The 20174-nt window shown below is 45.3% G+C and overlaps 1 protein-coding gene across 26 annotated transcripts in view; it reads right to left on the reverse strand.

Annotated features, from left to right (window-relative positions):
• GRB10 (growth factor receptor bound protein 10) overlaps nt 1–20174 on the reverse strand; it is a 203427-nt gene that overhangs the window by 171840 nt on the left and 11413 nt on the right. For 2 of the 26 annotated variants that reach the window (XM_063815392.1, XM_063815385.1), the window contains exons 1-3: nt 19481–19530; nt 17576–17658; nt 17202–17229 (exon numbers count right to left, since the gene is read on the reverse strand). The exons of 19 other annotated variants lie outside the window; for them this stretch is intronic. The gene's annotated coding sequence lies outside the window, so the exon portion shown is untranslated. Of the gene's footprint in view, nt 1–5404; nt 19600–20174 lie in introns of those variants that run through there. 5 more of the 26 variants (XM_063815399.1, XM_063815379.1, XM_063815397.1 and 2 more) reach the window with 4 other exon arrangements.

The raw sequence follows: 20174 nt of genomic DNA on the forward strand, positions 1-20174 counted from the left end.
AGAAGCCGAGCAGATGCTGCCGTGCTTCCTGTCCAGCCTGCGGAATCAAGAGTGAATTAAACCTCTTTTCTTTATGAATTACCCAGTCTCAAGTATTCCTTTGTAGTAGTGCAAGAACAGACTAATACACCGTCACTATTTACAGATGAAATGTAAGACCATGCACTGAAAAATAATTAGAACCAATCTGAACGTTTAGTAAGATTGCGATCCCAGAGCAAACTACAAACCCTCCCCAGCCCTTCTGCACAGCAGCTCCAAGACACCTAGGAAGTCTAATGGTGAAAATGATTTAATTCGCACAAGCAACCAAAACAACACACTTAAGAATACATACGAGATCCTTTGAAGAAAATAAAAAATTTTTGAGGAAGCCAAAAGAAGATCAGAAGGGTTAGAAATGCACCATCTCCTTTAAAGGGAAGCCCTCACGTTGCTGACGGCCACTCCACCTCCACATCAGTAAGGTAAAGCAATATCATCCCAAGGAAGGCCCTGTCTTCAAGGAACTCAGCTTGCTGATTTACAGATACAGGAACAGACATGTCCATTTACAGAATAAAAGTAAGAGAATGCAGCCAGAGGTGAATGATGACACATAAATTAAAAATAAGATCATGGATAGCTGGCAACTTATGCTCAGTAAGATCCCACGGTCATATCCTCACCTTCCATATGTGCCTTAAACATTACAAGAACTACTAAACTACTAAGAGATAGTACAGAAGAAAAATGTTATAAAATCTGAGTGAGGAAGATCTTCATAAGCAAGATTCTCAACCTAGAAGCCATGAAGAAAAAACTAACTTCTGTTCAGCAAAAGACCCTATAGACAAATCAAAAGACAGGCAAAAAGCCGGCGGGGCGCAGTGGCTCACGCCTGTAATCCCTGTACTTTGGGAGGCTGAGGCAGGTGGATCATGAGGTCAGGAGATTGAGACGATCCTGGCTAATACGGTGAAACCCCATCTCTACTAAAAATACAAAAAAATTAGCTGAGCATGGTGGTGGACGCCTGTAGTCCCAGCTACTCAGGAGGCTGAGGCAGGAGAATGGCGTGAACCTGGGAGGTGGAGCTTGCAGCGAGCCGAGATCGTGCCACTGCACTCCACTCTGGGCGACAGAGCAAGACTCCGTCTCCAAAAAAAAAAAAAAAAAGCCTTGGGACAAAATATTTCCATTACCACACAGCCAACAATCTGAATTTAATCTCTTCTTTACTGAAATAAGAGATAGGATGTAAGCAGCCCAACATAAAAATGGGGAGAGGATAGAAGCAAACAATTTGCAAAACAGGCATGTGAAACATGCTAAACCTCACTAGGAGCCAGGGAGACATATACAAACACATGAGCTATAATTGATAGCTGAAAATTAAAAGGACTTGGACTACCCAGAGTTGAGGATGGCTGAACAGCAACAGGGCTCCCCTAAACCGGAGGTGGGATCACACTGTACAGGCATGGGGAGGCCCGCTGGAGTGGGGGCAGCAGCTTTCAGACTTTAGTCTTAGGCACAGGCATCCTTCTTGGAATAGCTTATCCTACAGAAAGACTCACATGCATACACACGCGTGCATACACACACACGGAATGTTTACTACACACTTTAAGACAGAAAAACTGGAAGCAACCTAAATGTGGCTGCCCAAATCCCTCCTCTCCCCCAGTTCATGGCACCCACCAAACTGCACAAGGCAGAAACAAGAGCTCTCCATTCCTAACTTTCTCTTCTGCCTTCCATCCATGTAATCCGCTAGCCCAGCTCATTGGCTGCAGAAGCATCTGAGGGTCATCCACTCCCTTCCATCTCTGCTGCCAACTCCAGGCCTTTGCCCCTCATCTGAACTGGGACTCAGCTGCCCTGTCTCTAAGCATCCTCACTGCTTCCCACTTAACCAGCCCTAGCTCTGGGGAGCCCATGAGGTGACACCATTGCCCTCTGTACTTCAAATGCACCCAACTTCTCAGCAACAGCTGCCAGGCCTGACGCATGTAGCTCCTGCCTCCTCTCCAGGCTGCCCAGACACTGCTGTCCCATGCTGGAGTCACCTCGCTCACCAGCCTGGCCTCCTCCAGGTTCTCAGACTCTATCCTCCCTCATGGCCTTTGCATGCTCTCTGCCTTGTATTTGGAATTTTTTCAAACACCTGTGGCCCCAGCTGCCTTCCACCTTCCCCTGCTGGTAGCCTCCTCAGAGCACCAAGGCTCCCCATCCACCCTGTCCTGTCCCTGTCCACCCTGAGGGATCAGGTCGCCTGACCCACTCCAGACCCTCCCCACACGGGTCTATAGCTCAGCCCTTGGCTGCCTCTTCTGCAGAACACATCAGGCTTGCTAGTGCTGTTCTTCTTCCTGCCAACTTTTTTTGTGTCCCTTTTCCAAGAAGAGGTAGCTCTGAGGCCGAGAACTCTATCTGTCCTGACTACTGCTGTATCCCATCTCTTAGCACAGGGCCAAGTGGCTCAAATCTTTGCTGAACTTATGGAAAAAATGCCTGGACAGGAGCCGACTTAAATATAGTAGAGCACAGTACTCCTCCAGCATGGAAAGCAGCACTGGAAGGCACGCAAAAGCTCTAAAGGAGCCACAGGGACATGAGCTCTGGTCTGTGGGAGGCAGCTGTGAAAGTGGCTCAGAACCCAGCCTCCACCAGCTGGGGTGGGGGCAGCCTGCACAAGCACTCAGCCACTCTCTGCCTCAATTTCCTCAACTGTAAACCGAGAACAAAACCGTCCCAACTTCATGCAAGGATGAAATGATGCAATTCCCACAGAGTGCTTCACACAGCACTGACAGAAGGCAAGTGTTTAATAAAGGAGGCAAAGAGCTAAGCACCAGGAATAAGAAACACTGCCGTAAAAAGGGGAAAGCAGTATATCTGTGGGTGTCTGCACCCAGGAATTCCAAACAGAGAAAATGAGAGAAACTATTTGCAAACTACTCATCTGACAAGAGATTAATAACCAGAATGTATAAGGAGTTCAAACAATTCCATAGCAAAAAAACAAGTAACTTGATTTAAAAATGGGCAAAACATGTGAACAGACATCTCTAAAAGAAGACATACAAAGAGCCAACAGGTGTATCCAAAAAATGCTCAACACTAATATTTATCAGGGAAATACAAATCAAAACCACAATAAGATATCATCTCACCCCAGTTAAAATGACTATTATCAAAAAGGGAATAATGGATACTGGGGAGAATGTACCAAAGGGGACCCCTTGTACTCTGTCGGTGGGAATGTAAATTAGTGCAGCCCCTATGGAGAACAATATGGAGGTTCCTCAGAAAACTAAAAATAGAACTATCATATGATCCAGCAATTCCACTGCTGGGTATATACCCAAAAGAAAGGATCTGTATCAAAAAGATATCTGCACACCCGTGTTTACTGCAGCATTATTCACAATAGCCAAGATATGGAATCAATCTAAGTGTCCAACAACAATGAACTCATTTTAAAAAGGTGGTACACACACACAGTGGAGTGCTATTCAACCATAAAAAAGGAGTGAAATTCTATCATTTGCAACAGCATGCATTAACCCGGAAGACAGGCATAGAAAGACATATGACATGTTCTTACTCATGTGCAAGCTATGAAGTGGATCTCATGAAGACAGAGAGTAGATTGGTGGTTACCAGAGACAGGGAAGAGTAGGGGGGTATGGAGGATTAAAGAAAAGTTGATTAATGAGTACAAATATATGGTCACCTTATTGATTTATATAATACTAGGCCTTATTTCTGCTCATTCTTGAAATAAGTACACTTCATTAAATAAATCAATAAGGTGACTACCGTCTACAATAATCTATTGTACACTTCAAAATAGCAAGAAGAGAAGAATTTGAATGTTTCTAAAGTTAAGACAAATATTTAAGGTGGTGGGTATATCAAGTACACTGATTTGACCTTTACGAATTACATGAATGCATTAAATTATCTCATGTACCTTGAAACTATGTTTATCTATTATGCATCAATAAAAAAGTAATTAGTTAATTCCGCAGAGCAAAAGGAGCCAAAAGAACCCTGAACACCAACCTCAAAGGAGGGCCATGAGAAGTGAAGTGAGAATTTCACTCTCTACAGACTTCTGGGTTCGACTATTTAAAATAAAGATCACAAATTACTCATGCAACTTTAAAATTTATCTAAGAAAGAATGTTTTCATCCAGTTTCAGGCCAAGGGTCCTATATGCTTCTCCTCACACAAAAACCTATACTCAGGGTCCCTTGTGATCCCCCTCTGCCCTTGTGGAGGGCTCCCCCTCCCTTTCTAGGAATTCCAGAGAAATCACTGCTCTATACCTAAACACAATGAGGCTATTAAGTGCTTGAGGCCAAGTCACATGAATATTAACTGCACAGGCCCTTTTCTATACAGGCAGCTTCTGGAAATACTGAAAGACTTTGCCCTTCTATTTTCTTTTCTTTTTCTTCCTTTCTTTTCCTTTTCTTCTTCCCTTAAAGGAGTTTTAAAAAAAGTTAAAGGAGTTTTAAAAAAAAGGGGCGGGTTAAAGAAAAAAGGATACACCTCAAAAGTAAAGAGGAAAGACATTCTTGCTTGTGGAGGAAACATAATGTAATTGTAATCGTTAAAACTGTGAGAGGAGTAATAGTTTGGAGTGAAGAGGCGTGCACAGTTGATTAAGATCTCTCCTCTCCTCAATGAAGAAAGCTGTGGGGAAACAGTCAATGTGCTTTGGACGCTTTATCACCACCCCCAAACAGCCAGTTATCAACATTAGCCCATCACCAGCACACACACCAGAGCCCACTAGGGCCTGGCATTCTATTCTAAAGATGATGATATCTTTTCATTCTCTATATCAATAGTACATTCAGTAAGTAACTACTGTGTGTTCTAGGTTTTCAGGGTAATGTCTATATAAACATGTATAAGGAAAACCAATCCTTAACTCAGAAAATCAAGAATTTTGCAAAGACAATGGAAACAGAGGGTTCCTACAAACAGGAATGGTTGGTAAACAATGATTAATGGCTCTGAAATGCATCATTATCATACAGTAGGCAGGTCGCACAAGATTGAAAACTGACACAGGGTATGGACACATTAAAAATGACTTTATCTAGCAATGTAATCTAACTTTTCTGCAGTATTCTTTTTTAATGAGTGTGCATGATCTCCAGTATTTAGTTCTCTTGGTCTCCTGCACAGACTGGTGCAACATCCTCCCAGGTACCCACTGCCTGGCTGCCGGGAAGTCCAAGGCAGGAATACCAGAATGCCCACACAGACGCCCAAGGCAGGAGTACCAGACTGCCGGCCCCTCTGGCTCCTGATCCTCCAGTTCCAAAAGGACACCTGGATCCTGAAGGTATAGGGCAAGCAGGTGCAGGCAAGCATGTGACACCTTAAGAGTACACTTACCAACTGCAGGGAGAGTCCTGTGTTGTTTCCTGCCTCCAAATGCAGACGACTTCCATCCTGGTACGGCCTCGTCATCTGCCTGCCCCAAGACCATGCTCTCTGGCCACACGGTCACAAGGACTCCAGGGATGCTCCACAGGAAGCAGAATGCTCTGGTCTGGGCGGAGCTGGCCCACTTTGAGGCCCACATCCACCCATCGCACTCTTGAGTCACAGTACGGCAGCCCCCATGCCATACCCTCCATACCTACAAGAGTCCCTGCGGCTCCTGGCCAGCAGCGGGTACAGTTCAGCTCCCAACCCATCCTTGGGGACCCAGAGACAGTTCTTACATCGTCCTATCCAGGTATCTTTCTTAAATCAGACCCAGCAGTGAGCCACTAGGCCCATCATGTTGGGGACCCTGACTGTGTCCTACACTGGGCTGCTCACACCTCATTCACAGACATGATCCATCTACCACTTTGCTCCTGTGTTGCGATCGAGAAGCCCAAGCTGTGCCTCTCAATGACCTGTTCTGCCTTCCTGGAACTGGGGAGACCACAGTTGAGGAAGCAGCAGAAACCCATGATGCTCTCCAAAGCCGGTTCCTTCTCTGTGCAGAGGGCCTCAGGTAATCATCTGCCTCCTACACTGGGGTTCTGAGTGAGAGCTCAGCATTCTGCTTCCCAAAAATACCTACCCAGCAGCCCTATGGTGCTGCCCAGCTGGGTCTGCTCAAACCTCTCCCAACACCCCCAGCTCCACTCCATCATTGACACCTCTCAGGCCTGCAGCCACCTAGACACAGCCTCAGCTCCCATGACCTGGGGACAAACTGTGCAATGACAAAGGCAAACCCTGAGTGGTGCCTTAGCTAAAGAAAGTAAACAACCTGTAATTTGGCAAATAATTTAGAAAAATTGATGCAGGAAGCTCAAATACCAGATTCTGCACTAATTCTCTTTTTACCTGGCTCTTGTAATTTGGGTGGAAAAGTTTAAGACTCCACTGCTACCTCCTTCAATCCCCAAATTAAGACTTCAAGTGCCCTAATAAGGCCTTCATAAACCCCCAGGTTCATTGTGGTCAGCTGGGAGTTCTGTTTTCACTTCCTTTATAATCACCTCTATGTTTCCCCTTAGTCCTGAAATTCAGTATTCTTTCATTAATTCACTCAGTACACACTTACCATGTCATCACTATGTTCCCAATCTTAGCATTGTCACTTACAGAGCCACCTCCAACATGCTCCCTAATCTGGTTTCTGTAGGTCTGTGAATGCAAGATGCCAAAAGTGCAACCAAACTTCACCCATTGGTCAAGATTGTAGAATGATGATCTCAACAGAAGCAGCTTGTGGCAAGTATGACCGACCATTGCTTTTATCAGTTCTGCAAAAGCTGCATGCAAGGATTCTGGAGGAGCTTGTTCACAGGTGTCTGAAAGGGGGCCCTCAGCTGTTGATGAGGCCCACAGGGAACCGCCCTCCACAGTTGGTAACTTTAGTTCTAGCTATTCTTAAATCATTGGCCAAAGAACAGCTCCTCCTTTTCTATTTCAGGACGTTTACTTCTTGGACCAGAGGCAAAGCCAAAGGGAGAAAAGTGGAGCCCCATTCACTGGGCTGATGAACAAAAAGCTACCCGGGACCACAGACACGACTGATATGCAGGCAAATCACTCTGATGCCCACCTCTGAACTCAGGGGAATCCATCTTAAAGCATCCACTACTCCCCATGAGAATGGAGTCCCCATGATGAGGCTGTGTTCTAATCAAAGCTAATTCAAACTTCCTTCACTCCATCAAAATCCACTCTTAGCATTTCATTACACATCCTCCTCTCCGCAATTTGAGCCATTGAAAGAGTCAACAACAATCGAATTTCAAACTGTCTCCTGTTAACATTACTAAGTTTCCTCTGAATCTTTTTAGAATTCCATTGTCCTCCACTGTTGTGATGCTAAGTAGTCAGGAATCTGACCCGAGCCATGGAGCCACACAGGAGGTTGGGCTTCCCAGGAGGAAAGAGAGTCCTGGGACCCGAGAAAGAACCTGTCCTTCATATCCACCAAAACCACCTGCTTAGCTTCTCTTGGCAAATATAGATCAGGTCCTCTTCACTTCCCCCATCCTTCCTGACAGAGGAAAATGGGTCCACGGTCATGAATGTCTCGCCCTCCCTCCAAGGCTGCCCTTCTACAAAGTCAGCTCATGGCCAGTTTTGTCCACACTGTACCCCATGGTTCAGGGGTCTCTGAGCACCACACTAAGGACCTTTGTGCTTCAGGAGGTGGTGAGTCTCACAGGGCCTCTGACAGGGCACAACACAGCCACATCTGTGTGTGTACTCAAAGACTGTCAGCCTGCAACAGCAGTGGGGAGGAAGAGAATGCAGATCCCTGCTTTCTCTGCAACACCCTTCTCTCCTCAGCTCCTTTACATGTCAGGTAAAAAAAAAAGCCAGCCTTCTTATTCTCCCGTTGCTGTCGATTAACACTCCTTTGTTCCAAGGCACTCTTGGGTGGATCATCGAATGACGTTGGTATCACAGTTTCTTTTACAAACCTTCAGTCTTCCCCCTAGTAAAGGTGACCTGAGGATAGAAACTGTCGTATATACCTGGGCAGCCAACACAGGACACATCACACTGGCTCAACAAACACTGGGGGAAGAGACAGAGAGACAGCTGCCTGTGCTTGTGCATCACAGCCCCCACACTCAAGCTGTGCCAAGCTTCCCAAGAGTCCCTCAAATGCTGCTGCCCTGCCTGGTCCCAGGCTCTCTAGACTCAGGCGACTGAAGCTAATCACTTCATCTAGTTCCATCAAGGTGGTATGCAGCATCTAGCATTACCACTTCCAGGCTGCATCCACGTTTTAACACAAAAAGGGATAAAATTTTTCTAGAAGACTGAAGAACTAAGTTCCCTCATTTGGCACATAATAGTTATGGACCAAGTATCCTCAAGATCTCTCTGAGGCCTAAGCTGCTGAGTTTCTGATTCAAACAACAGACACAAGAGAACAACCAGAGGAACTGGTGGTTCCCAAGCATCTCTCTATCTGAATTCAGTGAGGGGGTGTTGCAGCCCCTGGCCTCCAAGGTCTCTGCCTAAATCCCCACACCTGTGCTTCCACCTGTGGTAGCCTCTCACATGGTACCCTGGTATGAGTGACCTCACCCCTATGGCAAGACCTCCAGGAGTGGTAAAGCCAAAATTATCTTCAAGATAGTAAGATATGATGTGTCCTTGTCCCTTGCATTCCGTCGCGAATGCACAGCGGAGTTTTCTAGAGGCCAAATAGCATAAGACTGATTGCAGATGGCGGGGGGATGGGGGGATCCAACTACCTTCTCTTAAAGCAGACATTAAAGGGATTTAAAAAGTACAAAACAATGACACTCTTCTCATTTTTTTTTTTGGTTTTTGAAAATACAGCTTTTTTCCATAAAAGATATAATGGGTGAATATTCTTTTTACATGGAGAAAAAAATATTTTTTAAATGCCTGTCAATTCCTAAAATAGTAAATTTCAATATATACAGCCACATAACCACAGCCCTTTGGGGCCTTCAGTAATTTTTAACAGTGTCGAGGCGCCCTAGGACCCAGCCCTGGGGGTGCTCCCCTGGGAATCTCAGCCCTGCCCAGCACCCAGGACTTCAATGTGCCCTGTGGAACAGTCTGACAGAAGCCAAACCTCCACCTCTAGACATGGAACTGCTGCCCAATGAAACTCTGCAAAGAATCTTAGTTTTTATGGAGTAAGAGTCCATGGAGACTTCTTCATTCAGAAAGATTTTCTTAAAAACAATATTGAATTTGAGACCTGGCCACACAAATGAACATCACTGGCCAGAAACCATGTGCAACTCAGCCTGCTCCACACAATCAGCAGGACATTCCATTCCGGTCCACTCCACCAGTCTACTCCTCCAGGGCCAGTTTGAAGTAGGGGGTCCCAGAGGGTCACTGCCTTTGAAAAGTGGCTCAACTGTTCTCCCCAAAGGTTTGTCCTGCTTGTTGATTCTGGCAAGATGCATAGCTCCAGATCATTTAGAATGTTCCTCCCCTGCCTCCTGCATAAGCCACATGAACAGCGAGAGTCAGAAGGAAAATGTCATATGTCCAGTATTTCCAGTTCAAAGTACAGCCAGCAGGACGGACTGCCCCCCCGGGGTTGCCAACACTCACAGGTGGCCAGAGCTTCACCATCTGCCCTCTCCCTGTGTTAAAACAGGGGCCAAAACTAAACAGCACACATCAGCACCCAAGATTCGTGCTACTCTCAACTGATACTGCTCTTGGCCATCTGTGCCATTTTGTTTAAACTGGTAGAAGAGACCAGAACCCGCAGCCCAGAAGGAATGAATCCCAGGCCTCCCCACAGCTTCAGGGCAATGTCCTCCTCTCTCTGCCTGCTGCGGGATTACCACTCTCAGGATTCAGCACAACGCTTAACAAGAGCAAAGAGGATCTATTTCTGACCTGGCAACATGAGACTTACTCTTCTAAATGGGGCATGGGCCTTCATCATATCTATTGTTTCAACTCATGAGTCAGGATATTACAAAGGTAGAAAGTTCTTACCTGTAGGAAGCCAAAATCCACCCTGAAAAGTCATCACAAAGCCAACCTCACTTGAATGGCACATGTGTCCCCTAAACCTGGTACTGAAGTACAAGAGGCGAAGTGAAATTGTGATGCGGATGTGGATCTATTCAGGCGACCTCCTTCAACATCACCACGGCCCTATGGTCTCAATCATTTTAAGACAAAAAGGGAAAAAAGTTGTGAGAACCTTGGTATAAGAACCCCCCCTTGCCTCTGAAAGACACTCAAAACCTAAGGCGTTTGCTGCAACCCTCAAGACCACAAAATGGCCACTAGGTCTGGAAAGAAAGGTGAACTGACGCCACACTATAACATAGAACAAAATCATGTTACTTGTGTCTCCCAACTCCCCAGCCACCTCGTTCTGGGCTTCTAGACCGCATTCTGGATCCAAGAGTCCCAGGACAGTCAAAGAATACAGAATCATTCCCGAAACATTCCACCAAGGCAAGGGAATTAAATATCTGTTAATGTCTGTTATAAATTCCACAGCAAACATCATACTCAATGGCGAAATAGTGAAAGCTTTTCCCCAAAGAGTGGAAACAAGACAGAATTCTTGCTTTTGTCACTTCTACTTAACACAGTATTGGAAGCTCTAGCCAGAGCAATTAAGTAAGAAAAAGAAATGAAAGCCATCCAAATTAGAAAGGAAGAAATAAAATTATCTGTTAAACTCTTAGAAGAAAACATATGCAAAAATCTTTATATGGACATTGGATTTGACAATGACTACTCAGATATGACACCAACAGCACAGGCAACAAAAGAATAAAATAAATGAACTTCATCAAAAATTAAAAACTTTTGTGCATCATAGGACACTATGAAGACAGTGAAAAGACAGCCTGCAGAAAAGGACAAAACAGTTGCATATCACATAACTGATAAGAGTATTAATATCTAGAATATATAAATTCCTACAACTCAATAACAAAAAGCAAATCAAAACCACAATGAGCTATCATCTGATGCCTTGTATTAGTCCGTTTTCATGCTGCTGATAAAGACATATCAGAGAACTGGGCAATTTACAAAAGAAAGAAGTTTAATGGACTCACATTTCCACGTGGCTGAGGAGGCCTTAAAATCATGACAGAAGGTGAAAGGCATGTCTCACATGGTGGCAGACAAGAGAAGAGAACTTGTGCAGAGAAACTCCCCTTTATAAAACCATCAGATCTCATGAGACTTATTCACTATCACTAGAATAGCATGGGAAAGACCCAACCCCGTGATTCAATTACCTCCCACCAGGTACCTCCCACAGCAAGTGGAAATTATGGGAGCTACAATTCAAGATGAGATTTGGGACACAGCCAAACGATGTAACACCTATTAGGACAGCTATAAGGAAAGAAAGGGGAAGGGGAAGAAAGGCAAGGGAAGAGGAAGCGGAAGGGGAAGGGAAGGGGAAGGAGAAGGGGGGGAGGGGAGGGGAAGGGAGGGGAGGGGAGGAGAGGGGAGAGGAGAGGAGAGGAGAAGAGAGGAGAGGACAGGAAACGAAAAATGCCAAGTGTTGGCAAGAATGTGGAGAAATTGAAACCCTTGTGCATTATTATTGGGAATGTAAAATGGTGCAGCTGCTCTAGAAAACAGTTTGGCAGTTCCTCAAAAAGCTAAGCATAGAATTACCATATAATGAAGCAATTATAATCTAGACATATATACAAAAACATGGAAAGCAAGTACTCAAAGATAGTTATACACCAATGTTTACAGAAGCATTATTCACAATACCCAAAAGGTAGAAACATAAATGTCCATCAACAGTTGAATAAACAAAAAGTAGTATATACATACAAGGGAATTTATTTGTTTGTTTATTTATTTATTTATTTATTTTGAGACGAAGTCTTGCTCTATCACCCAGGCTGGAGTGCAGTGGCGCGATCTCAGCTCACTGCAAGCTCCGCCTCCTGGGTTCATGCCATTCTCCTGCCTCAACCTCCCAAGTAGCTGGGACTACACATACAAGGGAATATTATTCAGCCATAAAAAGGAATGAAGTACTAATGCATGCTACAACATAGATTAACCATGAAAACATTATGCTAAGTGAAAGAAGACACTCACAAAAACCACAGACGATTCCATTCACATGAAATGTCCTGGACAGGGAAATCTATGTAGACAGAAAGTAGAGTTCCTTAGGGTTGGGAAAGCAGGGGGAGCAATGGGATGGCAGGGAGTGGGAGTATGATAGCTAAAGGGTGCAGGGTCTCTTTTTGTTCTAAAATTGACTATGGTGGCGGTTGCACATACCTGTGAATATATTAACTGAACACTATATACAATGTATGTGTGTGTGTTTATTCATTTCTGCAGTTATAACAAAATACTTGAGACTGGATAACTTATAAAGAACAAAATCTATTTCTCACAGTTCTAGAAGCTGGGAAGTTCAAGATCAAGATGCCAGCACTCGGTGTCTGGTGAGGGCCTTCTTGCTGTGCCCTCACATGGCAGAATGCAGAAGTGCAAAAAGGGGATCCTAGCTAGTTCTCTCCAGCCCTTTGATGGGGGCAAGAATCCATTCATGGGACTGGAGCCCTCATGACCTTATCACTTCCCAAAAGCCATACCTCTTAATAGAGTTGCGTTGGGGAAGTGATAAGGCCATAAGGAGACACAAACATTCAAACCATGGCATTCCACCCCAAGTCCCCCAAATTTATATCCTTCTCACATACAAAATACATTCATTCCATCCCAATAGCCCCAACGTCTTATCTCAGGCCAGGATCAATTCAAAAGTCTGAAGTCTAAAATTTCATCTAAATCAGACATGTGAGACTCAAAGATGTGTTTCAACCTGAGGCAAAGTACTTCAGACTTCAGCAGTGGCTCACTCCTGTAATCTCAGCACTGTCGGAGGTTGAGGCGGCTGGACTTCTTGAGCCCAGGAGGTCGAGACCAGCCTGGGCAACATGGCAAAACCCCATCTCTAATACCAAAACAAAACAAAACAAAAAAAAACTAGCTGGGTGTGATGGCACATGCCTGTAGTCCCAGCTACTCAGCAGGCTGAAGTGGGAAGATAGCTTGAGCCCAGGAGGCAGAGGTTGCAGTGAGCCGAGATCACACCACTGTACTCCAGCCTGAATGACACAGTGAGATCCTGTCTCCAAAAAAAAACAAACAAACAAACAAACAAACAAAAACAACAGTGGAACAGACAAAGAACAGACATTCCCATTACAAAAGGGAGAAATAGGAAAGAAAAAAGAGGTAACATTTCCCAACCAAATCCAAAACCAAACAGGACAAACATTAAATCAATGGTAAGGCTGGAGAATAAATCTTTGGTTCCATGTCCTGCCTTCCAGACACAATGGGGCAGGAGTTGGGTTCCCAAGGACCTGGGCAGCCCTGCAGCCAACTGCTGGGCACAGCCCTCACAGCAGCTCTCACAGGTTGCAGTTGGGTACCTGCAGCTCTCCCAGGCTGGCACTACACACGGGTAACTCTACAGTTACAGGCTCTCGAGGGCAGCCCCACCCCCACAGCTCCATTAGGCATTGTCCTTGTGGGAGCTCGCTGGTGTGCCCCCAGCCTCAAGACTCTGCTGGACATTGTCCTAGTGGGGGCTCTTTTTGGCACTCCTGCCCCATGGCTCTATTAGGCATTATCCTAGCAGGGAGACTCTGCAGCAGACCTATCCTGCAGCAATTCTCTGTCTGAGCCCAAGACTCTCTGAGGCATCCTTTCAAATCTAGGTGAAGGTAGCCATGCATCCACAGCTCTTGCACTCTGCATACTTGCAGACTTAGCACCATGTGGATGCCACCTAGGCTTATGGCCTGTGCCTTCCACAGCAAGGGAACTAGCTGCACGTGAGCCCCCTTGAGCTACAGCTGGGATATCCAAGGAGGGCTGCACTGTAATGCAGAGAGCAGAGAAGTGATGCCGGGCAGTGAATGCTGAGGTCCTGCAGACGCCCAAGGCCTCTCCTTTGACATAGTTCTGTTCCCTGGGCCTTGGTACTCTGGGCCTCCGATGGGAGGGGCAGCACTGATAATCTCTGAAATGCCTTCAGGATCATTCTTCCATTATCTTGATGAATAGCATCTGGCTTCCTTCTATCCATACTAATCTCCTTATCAAAAGGTCACTTGGCCACACCCTTAGTGTTTTCTCCCAAACATGTTTTTACAACCTGGGCAAGCTAAAAATTTTCCATATCCTTAAATTCTGCTTCCTTTTTTTTTTGGAAACAGGGTCTCATTCTGTCACGCAGGCTAGAGCGCAGCAGCAGAATCATGGCTCACTGTAGCCTTGACCTCCCAGACTCAAGCGATCTTCCCACTTCAGTCCCCTTGAGTAGCTGGGGCTAAGTGCACACCACCACACTCCGCTAATTTTTTTTTTTTATTTTTAGTAGAGATAAGGTCTCATTATATTGCCCAGGCTGGTCTTGAACTCCTGAGCTTAAGCAATCCTCTCACCTTGGCCTCTCAAAGTGCTGGGATTACAGGCATGAGCCATAGTGCCCAGCCTCTGCTTCCCTTTGGATTATAAATTCCATTTTCAATTCATTTCTCTCACATTTTACTGTAAGCAATTAAGAGAAGTCATGCAGCATACTGAACACTATGCTCACGGATTTCTTCCACCAAATATCCTAGGTTGTCACTCTTAAATTCTGCCTTCCCCAAAGCCCTAGAGTATGGGCACAATTCAGCCAAGTTCTTTGCGCCTTTGTAGCAAGGACTGTCTTTCCTCCAGTTTCCAATAAGATATTCATTTCCATGTACGACCGCAGCAGAACGGGCTTTACTGTCTATAATTCTACCAGCATTCTGATCACAGCCACTTAGAAATTTCTAAGAAGACACAGGTTATCTCTACGGCTCTCCTCTTCTTCTGGGCCCTCACCAGAATCATTCTTAATGCTCTGTTCACAGAAATCTAGGCTTTTTCTAGCAAACACTTCCAAACTGTTCCATCCTCTACCCATTACCCAATTCCACTTTTCTTTTAAGTATTTGCTATAACAACACCCACTCTCAGTATCAATTTCTGTCTGTCTGTGCTGCTATAACAAAATCCACAGGTTAGGTAATTTATAAATAATAGAAATTTACTTCTCATGGTTCTGGAGGAGAGAAAGTCCAAGATCAAGGCACTGGGGTTCAGTGTCTGGTGAGGGCCTCTCTCTGCTTCCAAGATGGTGCCTTGTTGCCACACCCTCCAGAGGGGAACAAATGCTGTATCCTCATATGGTGGAAGAGCAGAAGAGAGCAAACCCATTCCCCCTCAGGCCCTTTTAAAAGGGCCCTAATCCCATCTATGTCCACCCTTATGACTTAAACACCTCCTAAAGGCCCCACCTCTTAATAACATCACGTTGGCCATTAGGTTTCAACACATGAATTTTGGGTGATACATTCAGACCACAGCAATCTGCATACACACACACACACACACACACCATTGCACATATCTGTAAATATACTAATTATAATTGAATTATATACTTCAAATTTAAATGAGTAAAAATTGTATGGTATGTGAATTATACCTCAATACAGCTTTTTTTTTTTTTTAAGAGAGGACTGTATGAAAAAACTAGCCCATAAAGATACATGCACACGTATGTTTATTGCAGCACTACTTACAAAAGCAAAGACATGGAACCAACCCAAATGCCCATCAATGATAGACTGGATAAAGAAAATGTGGTACATATACACCATGGAATACTATGCAGCCACAAAAAGGAATGAGATCATGTCCTTTGCAGGGACATGGATGAAGCTGGAAGCCATCATCCTCAACAAACTAACACAGGAACAGAAAACCAAACACCGCATGTTCTCTGCAGGGACATGGATGAAGCTGGAAGCCATCATCCTCAACAAACTAACACAGGAACAGAAAACCAAACACTGCATGTTCTCACTCATAAGTGGGAGCTAAACAATGAGAGCACATGGACACAGGGAGGGGAATAACACACACCAGGGCCTGTCAGGGAGGGGAGAGGGACTGAGGGGAGGGAAAACATCAGGACAAATAGTTAATGCTTGGGGGGCTTAAAATCTAGATGACAGGTTGATAGATGCAGCAAACCACCATGGTACACGTATACTTATAGCAAACCTGCACGTTCTACACATGTATCCCGGAACTAAAGAAAGAAAAAACTAGCCTAATGAAATAATCAGCACAAGAGGGGTTCTAGCTCCACCCCGACCCCCCAAAATTTGGAACCACTGTAGTCTAGCCATCTTCCTCTTAAAGTGTCATAATACATTGTGGCACACAAAATTTTCTGAAATGTTGTGCCATAAAGAAACCAACTTTATCTAATCCAAAGTTTCCTCACTTATTTGGCAATAAATTATTAGCTCCTGTAGTAAGTATCTAAAACCTTCAGGAAGCATTAAGTTGCCCAACATCACCACCAGCCTAGGAAGACTGTTAATGGAAGATGACAAAGGAATGGGTCCAAAGTCCCATGGAGCCCATCAATGCATTTACTGACCAACTAGGGCAGGCACAAATACAAACATTCAAAAATGTCTTTGCTATCCAAGGAAGAACTTTGGTGGTAGAATTTTTCAAAAGGTGGCATTAAGCAGAGGTGATCCACACAGTGAAGCCTTATACACAGAACAGACTCACAGTGCAAGCAAGACAAAAGCTGCTTTAATACCACCTACCCTGACAGGGAAATAATGGGACAACCCAACCCTACCTCCAAGGGTAGGGTCGGGCTAACGCTGACAGAAACAGGCAAGGGCCCCAGCCAGAAGCCCCACTGGGACATCTTTATTGCTTCTCTCTATGGCTTGGAGGCCTTCCAGGTTCCAGGCTGTGATGCTGAGACATGAAGGCACTGAGCAAGGACCTTGGAAGAAGTGGGGTGTTAGCATGCACAAGCTCAAAGCAGATACAATTCCTACATTCTTAAAAGAAGGCAGGTGGGGCTTTCAAATCTGCTCAAGATTCAAAAGGTTTCAAACCTTTCTAAAAGTGTTCTATCATCATAAACAAAAGAGAAACCACTAAATAAAATCCACAGGAATCCAAACAAATGTCAAAGCAGGACACTGTACAAATATTTGCCCCTGGAATAAAGTATGGACACATTTAAGAATGTCATTTACAACAATGTAGGGCTAATCACTAGAAAATTCTTGGTACAAAAATTCTTAGATTAAGTAATAGCATTATTAATAATAGTTCTTACCAGGTAAAGTGTCCTCTTCAGAGAATTTCTAGAGAAAAAGACACTAAAGTGAACACAGGGGGAAATGCATTAAGACCTTACTGCACAAAGTGTGGGCCACTGACCAACTGCAAGCCTAACACCTGGGAGCTGGTCAGAAACCCAAAACCTCAGGTCCCAACCAAGACCAGCTAAATTAGAAGCTGCATTTTATCATCAGCCCCAGGAGATTCCCATGCATATTAAAGTTTAAGTTGTGGTATTTTCAGACATTGTTAATATTTAACTTGTATCAGAACTGAAACGTGCCAGCTCCCTTTAAGAAAATAAATAAGCAAAATATATTAACATCACTATTTTATTGTTCAGTCGACACAGGCCATCCCTCTACTCACCCTCCCTTCCTACACAGATTTCATTATTTTCCATCTAAGTAAGGCAGGAACAGACGACGGAGACAGACTGGCTCCTCAAACACCTGTTGAGTGAATGACAGGCGGGGTCCCTTGTCAAAAGCCACCCAGAGCACTCCTTGCCATTCTCATCCCACTTGAGTGCTGAACAACTGCTCAGAATTATACAGCCATTGTTGGCAACGGCACATCACCAGTCTCAAGCCACCAGGACTACCTTGACAACACTCAGAAGCTGGCTCCCAGACACAGCACAGGAAAGGAAAAAAATTATTTGTAGGTGACTTACAGGTACCATTTACACATTTAGAATTTTCTTCCCTCACTAATATGAGATTTGAGCCTGAGGCATCTAGAGTTCAGCCCAGACTCTTCCAGGTGCCTTCAGGCAAGTCTCCACAGACCAGAAATGCCCCTGGAGAGATAGTCCTGGACCCCCTGACCGAGGAGGCAGAGAAAAAAAGGGAAGAAAGAAGCAAACGGGGCCAATAAATGCCTACTGGCCCCCCAATCCTAGTCACAGCTCAGCATTTTCTGGCCCCTTTAATTTAACCTCTGCCGGCCGTGAGAGGAACAAAGCCCATTCCACATGAAAACAGAAGAAATGTGTCTCCTGAACAAATCAGAATAAACCGTCATGGAAAGGGTTCCAGGGTTTGGGATGGGTTGGGACTTTGTGGATCATGCCCAGCCAGTGAATTCTGTGAAATATGAGAAAATATGGTCCATCACACCAGTTCTGCACGTGATGCATGGCCATGCCCACTACCAGATGTGCCAAGTTATTTGTTTAATCTGACAGAAGCAAAAGGCCCACATAAAGGCCTCTTTTGACATGTGCTCCCAGACCTCCTAGGGTCCACAGGGCTCATACTGCCTCAAGGCCTCCCCTCATTCTGCCCTTGACCCTTCAGACACTAACTTTCTAACTGAATCACCAGAAGCCCCAGTAGTTACAAGGCCCAGAACACCACATCAGTTCTCAAACTTTATACTTGTAAGGATCACCTGGCATGCTTTACAAAGACAAAGAATTCCAGGTCCCAAGCCCAGAAAGTCAGTTTCATAGCTCAGAGCTGAGGCCTGGGGATATGCACCGAGAGGCAGTCGGCTCTGATGTAGGTGGTTCAGAGGTCACACCTTAAAAACCCTGGTCTCTCCTATACATTCTTCCTCCTGAGAATTATCAGAATGCAGCCTCCCAAGTCTGAAAGAAAGGTAAAACCATTCTAGTCCAAGCGAGTTTCCTAAGACACTCTTACTAAGTCACAAGTACATACTCCAAGAAGCTGCCTGGCTTTTGTGGGAACACAAGTGTCAGTGAATTTAGGCTGTGGCCTAAATATGCAAATTTTGGAGCCTAACCTCCAAAATTCGAAAGATGCAGTGTTCTCTGGAAGTTTGGAAGCCTAGTTCTGGGGTGGTAATTACATGATGGCTGGAGGAGCAACTGGTGATGGAAATCCTTAGGAGACACTAAAAATAACTCACATTTTAATCGACCAATCTGGAACTTCTCTCACCCCTTTATGCCAATCGTGCAATTACCATAACTCCATTCACCGTGTTCCTCAGCAGTTAGTATGTACCATTCTCTGTCCTACAAGATAGTAACTATTATCCCTGATTCACAGGTCCAGGTACAAGGGCAGGTAGCACAAGACGGGGAGGGGACTGAACCACACTGCACTCACACCCCACCCTACAATTAAAAACCGTCCTTCAGCGCGTGGCTGCCGAGCACCTCAAACTGAAACAAGTGTTCTTTACCACCTTTCTCTGGAGTGACAGAGAGAAAGAAAATCCCAGGAAGCCCTTCTGGCTCTGCCCACCACTTCCCCTGTTCCCACCCAGGCCAAAGGGGGAATGCGTGGGCCCTGCTCCCACCCCCGATGCCGACATCAAAGGAGCAGAGACACGCAGGAGACTCCAGGCAGCACCCGAGGCCCTGGCCGCCAGCACGTCATAATCCCTGCAGTCGCTGCCTTTCAGACTTAAAAAGAACAATGAGGAAAGACACCCACGCTTCCCCTCACTGGGCTAGGAAGGAGAGCTTTGCGGGTTTAGACTGCAGTCTCCCCCGCCCATAGCCACCTGTGTGCCGGCTCCGCAGACGAGGTCCCCCCAGCACCCTGGCAGGGACTGTACCATCAACAGACAAATGGCAGCCGACCAAGGAGGCGACTGGCGTGTGGAACAGGTGATCCGATTGTTTTTCTAAAGAGCAAGGGCTAGGACGTCCTACGTGTTCATATGCACAATTTTTTGAACTCCATCAAGAACACGAACCCCATGCCCACATCTTCACTGCTCAATTCGCATTGTCTGATATGCACCTTCCAGGGAGAAGGAGGTTTTCATGGAGAAAGAGGCAACGTTGTCTATATGTGTTTACCCAAGGCTTTTATACCGGACTATATGCCATCCAGGTTTAAGAGAAGTCCAGGCAGGCTCTAGCGTTATGTTTTTCACAGAAAAAGCCGGTGCAGTAGCCCGGATGCCCAGATCCACTCATTTCCCAAACCGGTTCCCACACCCGCTGCCCGCCGCCTGGCGAGGAAGGAGCGGGCGAGGTTCGCTT

Source organism: Pan troglodytes, chromosome 6 (genome assembly GCF_028858775.2).
Source record: "Pan troglodytes isolate AG18354 chromosome 6, NHGRI_mPanTro3-v2.0_pri, whole genome shotgun sequence".
NCBI lineage: Eukaryota > Metazoa > Chordata > Mammalia > Primates > Hominidae > Pan > Pan troglodytes.